Here is a 7,292-nt window from a genome sequence, read left to right as displayed (position 1 = left end):
AAAGTAACTTAATTCATTTTAATAATTTCCTATTTCTCAACACTCTCAACTAGATAAAATCCTAGTATAAAATCATGAAGTTTTTTTAGTTAATCCTACAAAAAGAAAAAAAAAAATACTGAGTTCAGAAAAAAACTGAGAAGCCATCTATTGTGGCTTATTTTATGAAACAAAAAACTGTTTCCTCACAGTTTTAGGGACTTGTCCAAGGCCACACAGCTAATAAATGTAACAAGCAGAATTTCAACTCAGATCCTTTGCTCTCTCATAATTAAACTTAAGAATTAAATCATTATTGTTTAAATATGCTTTATACCCTGTAATTAAAGTTGTTTCTGAATTGCTTTGAAAATTACCTCAGTTCCAGAAATTGAATGGATGCCCATCAGTTGGGGAATGGCTGAATAAATTATGTAATATGAATGTTATGGAATATTATTGTTCTATAAGAAACTATCAGCAGAATGATTTCAGAAAGGCCTGGAAAGACTTAAATGAACTGATGCTAAGTGAAGTAAGTAGAACCAAGAGAACATTGTACATAGCAACAAGATTGTTATTTCATTGTTTGATTCAACAGTGAAGGACAATTCCAATAGACTTGTGATGGAGAGAACCATCTGCACCTAAAGAGAGGACTTTAAGGACTGAATGTGGATTACAACATAAAATTTTCATCTTTTTGTTGTTGTTTGTTGCTTTTTGTTTTCTTTCTCATTTTTTTCCTTCTTGATCTGATTTTTCTTGTGCAGCATGATAATTGTGGAAATATGTATAGAAGAATTGCATGTGTTTGACATATATTTAATTACTTGCTGTCTAGGATAGGGAGTGAGAGAAGTGAGGAAGAAAAAATTTGAAACATAAGGTTTTGCAAAGATGAATTTTGAAAATTATCTTAGCATATATTTTGAAAATAAAAAGCTATTAAAAATTATTTCAGTTCTACATTTAATTCTTATCTTAGGAGAGTTTTTTTTAAATGTGTAGAATGGATTCATTTATTAAATAACCTGGTTTCTCCAAGTCATCCAGAAAAAATGTTCTAATTGATAAGTCCACTTCATAACCTCACAACTTGTGAAAAAAATCAATCTTTCAAATAGTTCTTCAAGGATACACTACATCTTGTTTAATAACATCATAAAATTAAGGTAACAAGACCTAAGTTAGTGAGACAATTCAATGAATGACTTATTACTCACAAGAGCATTTCATATTTTCTTGGTTAACATCAAGATCAGAGTCCAATCATTTCATTTCTGCCTTTTTTTAAAAGAAATAATCAGATTCAAAATGCAAGAATGAAGAAAGGATGTTTTGCTTTCTTAGCACTGGGAAATTCCAAAGCTGGAAATGCCATAGAGATCAGGCCCTATGACTTAAAGCCTACAGAGTGGCTTTATCCAGGTTCATATAACTTGCAAAAGTAAGAGGCAGGATTTGAACTATCACCTTTCCAACTCTAAGCCCATCCAATCTACCCACTAACCTAGGCTGTTTCTTAATTATTCAATATCTAGGTCATAATATTTTTTGGGAATGTTTTGTTTTTGTTTTTGTTTTAATCTGGATTTATGATTTACTTAGTGGGAGAAGGTGGGAGGGGGGGAACTTGGTAAAAGTTTTACCTCTAATGAAGAACAGGAATTTGTCTACAACTTTAACTCTTTGGGAGAAAGTGGAGGCCCAAAGAGATTAAACAACTTGACAATGATTCCAAATTTTTTACAAGTCAAAGTAAGGGCTACAATTTTGATCAGCCTAACTTTAAGCTTGGCTATTTTGCCATGATGCCTTTATATAATTTAATGTGGGGATTTTTGCTTAGTATGTTAATGGGTTTTCTTCCTATTGTTTTCCTTCTAAGGCTTCCATACTTAATATACATGAGGTTCTGTACCAATTTTGAAATGATGCACAAGAAAGAGCCTGGTAAATGCTATGCAAATAAATCAACACTTCTGATTTCATTTATGAAATCTACTTACTTGACAGTTACAAAGCACTCCTCTATTAAAAGCACAGAAACAGAAAATTTTGATTATTGTTATAGTTTCTGTGAAGCTTCTGAAATAAGTTTGTGAGGTTATCATTTCATATCTGGGAAGGTGGAGAATCAAATATCAAATAGGCTACACCCTGCTAAGTTATATAATGTGCTTCTTAAGGGAAAAAAAAGTCAAGCAATAATATATAAGAAATAAAAATAAGTCAGTCGCTCTGCTAAAATGTTTCTTAATGTGCTACACCACCATAAAACCTGACTTTATTTATTACAAATAATAAAACTGTAGAGTTAAACTAATCAAATTCAAATCAGTTCAACAGCATAATTTTCACTTGAAGAGGTGCTTAGGAAACGCCAAATGAACTCGGCAACGGAAGGCTCATTGCCTCTTAATCAAAAGCAGTCAGCTTTAAACATCAGCCAGCCAGGTGATAAGTTTGTCATTTCTCAGCTCTGTTCTTTGCAGGAAGTTTTGACAGCTCTTAAACTTGACACCTCATTTGTCTCTGTTTATGAACTTCATGTAGATCTACAAAAACTGTTAGGTGGGGAGATAGAGAACAATGACATTTTTATTAAAATGGACATTTATACATATATGTCTTCTTTATGTATATGCACACATATATTTACATACATAGTCATATAAACATGCATGTCTTTATATTAAGGATCATATACTAAGTAATAAAATGTGTATGTGTGTATGTATGTGCCTGTGTCTGTGTGTATGTGTATAGGTATATTGGCTTCTAGGTGGTATAATGATAGACTGATATCCCTATAGACAGGAGAATTTGAGTTCAAATCTGAGTTCAATTTTAGAAACTTTCTAACTATATGATTCTAGACAAGTCACTTAACCTTATTTACCTCAGTTTTTATCATCTGAAGAAAGAAATAGCAAACCATCCCAGTACTTTTTCCATGAATAGATAGAGAGATAGATAGATACATTATATAAATAAATAGTAAAGGTAAATAGTGTGTCTATGTGTATATGTGTATGTATGTGTATGTATGTGTATATATATATATATACATATGTATATGTGTGTATATATTTATTCTGCTGTATGCAACAAATATCAAACAGGGTTTATGATGTTTTGGTATTTTTTTTTGGCTGAAGCAATTGGGGTGAAGTGACTTGCCCAGGGCCACACAGCTAGGAGATATTAAGTGTCTGAGACTATATTTGAACTCAGGTCCTCCTGACTTCAGGGCTGGGGCTCTATCCAGAGCACCACCTAGCTGTCCCAAGATGCTTAATTTCTAAAAAAGAAATTGTAACCACCTTTTTTTCAGCTCTAGTTTTACTTTTCCCCCTTATGTCTAATTGTGTCCAATTACTTTAGAGAACTGAGGAATATTAATGATTAATAGTCTTTCAGAGAAACACAAGCTTGTAATACATCATTAGGAGCCAGAGATCAGAGCTCTTGAATTAGAAGGAGAAGACATGGAAGAATATATTAGTGCTCCATACAATTAATTTATATCAGTCAAAAATCAACTCCTTTTAGAATTAGAATGCCTGCTCTGCAATGAAAACGTATTTGCAGGAAAGTTGCACAGCTCTTTACATGCTTCCTTACGAAGTATGAGAGATGAACTAATATGCATTAAACAATTGACTAGAAACCCATCTTTGTTCTACTTTTGGAGTGGGGGGTGGGGAAGATAGACATTCACAATAAGGAAGGCAGAATTATGAACAGGTACTGAGTATCGGGTTAAGGAAGGCAATTGAGATGTAAAAGATTGGTTGTGTAGTGGGATGAACCACCTGACCTTTATTTGAGTTGATCTAACTCAATCATCTCTATTTTAGAACTGATCTGATCTGCTATTTCAAGGCAACAAGGTTGAAGAAACACAGACCATTTGCTTTTTTACAGGTTTGATTTTTTTTTTCTTTGACAATTAATAAGGAAAACCAAAAGCAGGAAGTGGGCAAAGAAGGAGAAAATATATTGAATCTTGATGAATATTTTTGGCTATGATAGAGTACATCTCAATTAAACTGTCAGGATTCCCAGAATTGGGGGAATGTTTGATGTAAGTTGGGGTGCCCATGAAACTTGATTTTTACATGCCTTCTTCAAGTACATTCATCAAATAATTCAGGGGATAAAAGTGGCCCCATAAACATTAATTGAACAGCCATTAAGCAGGATAACTGTTTGTTTAGGGTTGATGGAGAACATAAAGCTTCATACCCTGTGGTAGAAAACAATTAGGTCTGATGATGAACACGCCATTAAATGTACTATTACCAATCTTCTATCTGTCTAACTTTATAAAATAGCAGTCAGCTGTAGTCAAAAGCTTGCACAAGCGATAGGAAGTCATATTTTTACTGTCATGTCATCACCCGTTATAAATATTGTAGTGTTTCTAATGCTTTATGCTAATGGCAATGACTAATGGTAGTCATTATCTCCATTCAATCTCATAAAAAAAAAACTTCCTCAAGAGAGACTGCTCATAACTAGAATGCTGTTTAAAATTAAACTGTTTCTAAAACACTGAAAATAAAAAGCACTTAAATACAAGAGGGTGGATGGCTAATTTATTTTGTTTTGAGTATGTTTGACAACTGCTGCCAACATTAACTTTGCCACCAGCCAAATTGATATTCCACACCATACTGCCTTATATACTCATATGTATATGTATGTGCATGCATAATGCCTTAAAGTTTGGTGAGGTTTTTTGCCCATTTGAGAATCTAAGTGAAGATTTAAGATAAGTAAACAGATGGCTTGAATAAATTTGATACTGGCCCTTTGGAGATTTGGTATTTTTAACATGGAAGATGAATTCTCTCATCCATTTCTGATTTCAATTATGAATTCTGTTTACTTGACAGGTACACAGCACTCCTCCATTTTCAGAACAGGAACAGAAATATTTGAATGAATGAAGCTTTCTTTGCATCTGATCAGTGCTAAGGGAGATATTAAATTTATTCCCCAAAAAAGTAAGTGTTCATTTTGGTTTAATTCTAAGTCAGGATGTGGTGATTTTCACATGCCAGAACCCTTCATATTTCTTATAAAATTTCTCCTTCAAGACGTATATATCCATATTCTGAGATTACCTAATGTATGTGTATGTGTGCTGCATATAATATACATATGTATATATACCCAAATAGATTTACATAATTATACATTCAGTACACTCTTATATGCATGATTCTAGTCAGTATAGTTTAATCAGTTTAGAGCCATAATTTTTCAGATAGCATTATTTTATTTGGGACAACATGGAATAGTGGATAGAGTGCTAAGTGTAGAGTCAGAAAGATTTGTTTCTAAATCTCTTATCTTATGCTTACTGGGTCTGTAATAGTCAGTTAACTTCTATATTCTTTGTTAATGCCAAAGAATTTGTCTACTAGCTAAGAGATTATGATGTGCCTTGGAGATGCTGAAATTCTAGCAATAAGGAGGAAGATGTTGAGTCTTGAATTTCACCAAACTCTGTGCTGAACAATTTCTGTATCATCTTCTCCATTGTTGTCAAAGAATAAGTTCCTAAAGAATGAAGTTATTGCCCATTCACTGTATTAGGGCTTTGTTATCATCTGGGAAATAACTGTAGATATATAATTTATATTTGGGACCAAAACAGCTCCAAATGGTAAAGATGTTCCAATGTCATTATGGTTTCATCTAAATAATGCTAATATGCTGATACTAAGAAAGTACAAGTTTTGTAGAGGAAAAAAATTGATAATGTGATTCAGGAAAGGGGGTTCTTTCATGAATTAAGAAAAAATTTCCAAAATTCTACCCAATTTTATATAACTATACAAATATATTGTGTGTCTAAAGCATTTTGTACATTGTACAGTTTCATGAATTTGAGGAAATTTAGGTGGGGAAGTGTTTGATAGGGTTTCTTTAGTCCTCTTAGTAACCCATAACCAATCTTCAGACCTTCATTGTGCATTGGATCATTCCTAAAGATCTCTGAAAGTTTAGTTGCTCTGCATACTGGTTCCATTCTATCACAAAACTACATACTGCTAAATATAGGGCAAATTAATCAGTGATGCTATTGTGTTTAGTAGGTGCTAATAAACGCTACTAATTTTAATATGTTGCTTCCCTAGAAAAGATATTTATAGTTTGTCTGGGGCCCTTTGAGAATAAATATACTATTCAATGTAATAATTTCAAAGGTGGATGACTCAGGAAATGTGACATGCTGGTAGAAAAATTGGGGACCAAGGCTGTCGAGGTGGAAGAAAGAATGGTCTTCTAAGTGGTCAGAAAATCATGTTATATAAGTGATTTTTCTTGTTTTCTTTGTAGTAAGCCTCTGTAGGCCTAGTTTTTACTTTCTGCAAGAAAGAAATGTTGAATGAAAGGCATTAATGATAACTTCTATGTATAGAGTCCTATAAACAAAAGTATGATTATTCTCATTTTACAAACGAAGAAAATTATATTCTGGGAAGTTAAAGTGACTTTTCTAAGATCATTCAACAAAATATCAGAGCCCCATTTGAATTCAGATCTCTGAGCACAAAGACCAATGTTCTTTTTACTATAAAATTTGTTTCTCCTAAGTCTGTTTCCACCAAGTACAGATTAGTTTCATTATAGCCAAAAAGAAATGAGAATGGAGAACCAGGTAGGTTTATAGTAATATTTTTCACTGTTTTCAAATCCATTCACTCCTTTGCAATTTTTTCTAACACTTTCAATCAGCAAGTCCTAGTTAGCTAACAATTCAAAATATCTATCTACCTATCTATCCATATATCATTCACATCTATCTCTAGATATATGTACATCATTTCTATCTATATGTGCATATATTTGTAGAGAAACATGCAGAGAGAGATTAGAGAGAGAAGACAGATATAAAAAAAAAAAAAGAAAGATAGACAAAAGAAAGAGAGACATGTAAGAGACAGAGGGTTGAACTTGGATAAAAGAAAAAAAAATCCTATCCCATCTCCTGAATTTACTAGTTCATCATTGCCACTTTTTGAAGTTTAATTGTCTTATTTATATGATACCTATAGTCTATCTCCCAGGATTGTTCTGAGGTTCAAATAAGAAAATAATATGCAATCTTACTGAGAGAAGCAGACTAGCACACTGGATAGATATACAAGAGTCAGGAAGAACGAGTTCAAATGTTTCCTCTGACACATACTTGCTGTGTAATCCTGGAAAGGCAGGATTCCCAGGTATATTTCTAAGACTGTATTTCATAGATAAGTAACTGATGTATCTTAATAGAGGATGTGTCTTGT

General features: G+C 32.8%; 1 long non-coding RNA gene across 1 annotated transcript in view; it reads left to right on the top strand.

Annotated features, from left to right (window-relative positions):
- The first annotated feature begins 3,099 nt into the window (after positions 1-3,099).
- The window catches only part of LOC127561884 (uncharacterized), a 45,400-nt gene continuing 41,207 nt past the window's right edge, over positions 3,100-7,292 (top strand). Inside the window, exons 1-2 of the long non-coding RNA XR_007953560.1 lie at positions 3,100-3,912; positions 4,887-4,997. This is a non-coding gene — a long non-coding RNA (uncharacterized LOC127561884). The remainder of the gene's footprint in view (positions 3,913-4,886; positions 4,998-7,292) is intronic.

The sequence above is a fragment of the Antechinus flavipes genome, chromosome 4, assembly GCF_016432865.1.
Source record: "Antechinus flavipes isolate AdamAnt ecotype Samford, QLD, Australia chromosome 4, AdamAnt_v2, whole genome shotgun sequence".
Lineage (NCBI taxonomy): Eukaryota > Metazoa > Chordata > Mammalia > Dasyuromorphia > Dasyuridae > Antechinus > Antechinus flavipes.
This window is presented reverse-complemented; position numbering and strand designations above follow the sequence as displayed.